This window comes from Vanessa cardui, chromosome 5 (assembly GCF_905220365.1).
Source record: "Vanessa cardui chromosome 5, ilVanCard2.1, whole genome shotgun sequence".
Lineage (NCBI taxonomy): Eukaryota > Metazoa > Arthropoda > Insecta > Lepidoptera > Nymphalidae > Vanessa > Vanessa cardui.
In genome coordinates, this window is record NC_061127.1 from 5,920,215 (window position 1) to 5,924,957 (window position 4,743).

Below are 4,743 nucleotides of genomic sequence, written 5' to 3' on the forward strand. Positions count from 1 at the left end.
ATTAGCATAAGAATGCTGCATCACAGACGCCCACGAGCCTCCACTGTCCCTCGTTGTGTCTTTATACGTCGAATTTAATTTTGATTTACGATTATCTATACAATTGTACGCAAAAGATTTTTGATGCGACTAAGAAATTATATCCAGAAGACGACAATGGATGTCGTCAGTGCAGACCTTCATAATTTTATTTTATTTTATTTAAGGTGCCTTAACATCATAAACGTTACCCTCGATAATGTTAACCGTTTTATGTCAACTTAACGATGTCATTTTATTAGTAACATTAAAACAAACACATTTTTTTTATTTATCCTCTATTATATAAAATATTTTAAGAAAATTAAATTAATAAATACATCAACTTAACAAACATGTATCGAAAAACTTATTGTGTTGAAACGTATTTATTATTTTGTTTAATAACAATAAAATTTTTTAAAGAAGTTTTTTTATCAATATATACGAAACGATAAATATGTAAGAAATCAATGAAATCTACCAATTGCATTAGTAATTATATATATAATTCGTATATTACTCCATATTATGCTTTCATTACAATTAGGATATTTAAAATTATACTAACAATATATTTAAACATGCTTACAATTTTCTAAAAGTTATAATTTAACATAAGGCGTAAGATACGTTTTTCAATCTTCTTGAAATACCGAATAACTTAATTTTTATACCGCGTGCCTGCGATGGTAATAATTTACGGGGCACTTTTGGTCGACATAATTAAGCGCTTCTTAAGATTCCTTTATGCAAATATTGCTGGAAATGTACCCGTATAATTAATCGAGGGTAACCTTGCGTTTGACATTATAGTGATGTATGCGCCTTAATCATTCCGTCTAATTATTTTAAAACGCCTCTTAAATTAACTTGAAACCTTTTATCTGATCATCGTGACAAGTTTAATTTTACGATCATGACGAGATTTATAAGTTTGGGTATTTTTATATTAAAAGAGCCATTACCATTACCTCATTTATTAACTTTATGTGATTCAATAAAGATATAAATACATTTTAATTTGGTATAAACATTTCATTTATTTACTTCAAGTAATTCCAGTATAAATTATAAAATATAAACTTTATTTTTTTTAAACAAATAACTAAATAGGTAGGTAGGTAGCTTTTTAAGAACTTTCTTGACAAGAAATAATTAACGATCATGCTCAATGTTAATACGCGTTTAAGATAATATATTTTAGTAAACAAAATAAATGTCCGTCTAATAAATCGTACTGAAACTTGTCTTATTTCGAGGTGCGACGGTAAAGACCCGATAAGAACGCGGACCCTCTCCTAACGCGTTTTATTTTCGTAACTTTTTCGTTTACGTTTAGTTTTCCTTGTCTTAGTTGATTAAAACGTTTTTTGGTATAGTTTGTTATCAAGACTCACTTTTTTCAACGTGCGCAAGCTAAACGCAATCGGCGTTTGGATCTTAATTTAGTTGTCTTGTATAACGAGGACGGCGCTATGGGTTATATAACGACCTCACTTTATCCGACAAATGAAAGAATTTTAAGGATTCTGCCTCATCACTAGATTATTAATATTTATGTATTATAATATGCACTTATATACAATGACTATTGCGGCCTTCTCGTTTCAATGGCTAACTTATAAGGTCACGTAGTCCTGGTTTTAAATCTCAGCAAACAATATAAAGTTATTGGCGTTTCTGATCGAAAAGTGTCAGTTACAGTCCGGAATCTAAACGTGGCAATATTTACACGTTCTCGTGCCTTAGAAGTCACATAGAGCCGTTGGTGTTGCCACTAAGCTGTTGTTGGACGTGACGGATCGATCATTCCATCACATCAGAGTGCGGGGATACAGAGTATATTTGTGCTTGCACAAACTTGTGCTCGATAACACGAATGAATGAATGATATGAATACGCCTAACATGCGACTGACTGTTTAGGCCAAAATGCGTCAGAACAAAGTATCTTATTTATACAGAATAAGTAAGATAACAAAAGGAAGTTTGATTTGTATGAGTATGATAGATAGGCGAGATTCTATCGTCGTACATACTATATGTATTTGATGGTTTGTAAATTAATCGCCGTTTATGTGATCTAAGCTGTTCTAGATCATTCTGGTCGTGATTTAATAAAACATATTTATTTATGTCAGTATCGTCCTAACACTGCGATAGATCAGATTATGTATCAGTCACATGATTATACATTTGATGCACTAAGTAAAAACTGTAAATAGGAAAACAAACTGCTCAAAGCATAGATTTAAATAAAAGAAAGAGTACGGTTTTTTAACCAATACATACTTATAATGTAACCCGAAACATTCATAAAAAAGTAGTCGTAAAAGTAATTATTATTATAGTAGTAATTATTATTTAATAATATTATTGACATTATATTGTGTTAACTTAAATAATTGTTAATTAAATGATATGTACTTACCACATTTACGAATTCTTGGAAAGTGATTGCTGGACTAGTCGCACTACGAGCTTTATCTAACAGTATCTGAAAAAAAGGATACCATACTTATGACCTGTTTAACATTTTAAAAAATGGTGCAAATGCATTAGGAAGACAGACAAAGAAATTGGATCGATATTGTATATTTTAACTTTCAAACAAATACAGCTGGTAGTCCGTTCTGGTAATCCGGACTTCGACTAGCCGGACTAGCGTTTAACAGGATTTATCTCGTTAAAAGACAAGACTAATTAAAAAAAATACTTCGTTAACTTTAACATATGATTTTAATAATATTTTATTTTATTTATAATTGGAAAATGGTCCATATGTTAGTAATCTCCATTGGCAAAAGATAATGGCGCTAAAAGAAATATTAACAAGTATTATTAATATTTATCACTTACAACGTCAATAAACCACTAACTTAGAGAATAAGGTTATGCGTGTTATGTGCATTGTGTCTGTAGCTATATACACTGGTTCACTCATCCTTTACACCGGAATACTACAATACTAAGTATACAAGACAAATTACAGATGGGCTAGCACGAAAACATCCCCCAAGTATATTTCAATTTAACATTTCTGATGAAAGTTTATAATACCGACGAGTTTTAAAAGTATCTCAACAGAAACAGTTTGGATTAGCGGAACTCTGCTTCTTTATTTTAAATTGATTAAACCATATTCGCTCTTTAAATATTAGGTTTTTTATAATCTTTTATGTTGCTTTTGTGTATTTACCTCACGCTTGTGGGGTTGCACCTGCGCTATAAAATCAGGATGTTGAAGTGTCTGTAGGAAGTCTGGCCACGGAATCTCGCCGAAACCCTCCGGATCAAACTGCAGATAACGAACGTATATAATCGTTAATATAATATTCACACCTACAACATTCAATGCGGTCACGTATCCAGCCATTTTAGTTTTCAACGGAGCATCTGAAACGTCATAATAACCGAACGTTCCAGGACTTTGCATTATTATGTGTATAATATTGTTATAATAATTTTGTCCATTTCTAAAAAGAAGAAGGCAAAAAAAATAAAGCGCCCTATCTGAGCAGTAGTATTATCTCAATGTTCCCTACGTGACAAGACATCGTTTGATCCGCGGCGCTACCGCCTCTTTTTATCTGCTTATAAAACTTTTTGTATCCCGCTTCTGTACATTTTAATCAGGCAAAAAAAAATTTCTTCAAAATTCATTTCTACATCGTAAACGATACTTAAATATGCGGTGCCTCAACTCTTTTGTTTATGGTATGCGTCAAATACTTTATGAAAGTGACGTCGATTTGTTACACCAATTTTCTACAAAAATATAAATAAAATCATTTTAGGTACACCATTGTCATTGAATTAGTAAAATAAGTTACTTACTTATTACATAAAATATACGATATTTTAATAATTGTCCTAAAAATATTTCCCTCTTTGTCTTACACAATATTACTTTTGCATTTGTTCTGAAAAATTTATTCCGATTTTTTCAAAGGATCATAACAATATAATACTTTTATAAATGTACATATATAAGTATAACCTACTTATCGTTATCACGCTACAAAAATACGGCACTGAAATTATTATTTATTTATTGATCATAAATTTACGTCAAAGTAATATATTCAAAATTAATTTAGCTAATAAAATATATCTATTTATATAAATTATAAACATTATGTCGTTTATTTGATCATGTTCTATATTTGATGCGTGATTTCATACTCATTTCAATAAAAACAGGTAGCTAAACAAGCGATGATAGAACCTCAGGTGAATCGAATATGTCAATTTTTTATTTTAATCTTATCCTATCGCGAAAATAAAATGAGTGAACATTAATAAAAATCTCCAAACTTACTCTATCAAACAGAAGACGCCATTTCTGTAAACAAAAATCAAAATTGTATTAAAAATGGTATATTTTTAATAATAAATAGTACGATAAATAATTGATCTCGTAAAAAAGTATTTTTACAATAAATATAATTAACACCTTAGTTAAATGTAATGTTGCTAATTTATCATTTGTTATTTACACAATAGGGTTTATTCAATCTTTTTATATGTCTGACTTTATATTTGAAAAGTTTATAATTAGTATCTAAATAAATATTATAAAAATAAAGGCCAATATACAAATAATTAATAATCATTAATGCAATTTAATACTTGCATCGTGCATCAACTCTCTTCTGATTTCCGCTTCGTCCAACTCCGAACCGAGATCTGTATGGTCTGTATCGTAAAGAGGCTCCGCGGC

At 30.0% G+C, this 4,743-nt stretch overlaps 1 long non-coding RNA gene across 1 annotated transcript; it reads right to left on the minus strand.

Moving 5' to 3' along the window:
• Positions 1-2,446: 2,446 nt before the first annotated feature.
• On the minus strand, positions 2,447-4,365 carry LOC124529909. The gene is made up of 3 exons (XR_006966443.1): positions 4,342-4,365; positions 3,220-3,318; positions 2,447-2,517 (listed from the first exon to the last, which is right to left on the minus strand). It is a non-coding gene; the product is annotated as an uncharacterized LOC124529909 (long non-coding RNA).
• Between the last annotated feature and the right edge of the window lie 378 nt (positions 4,366-4,743).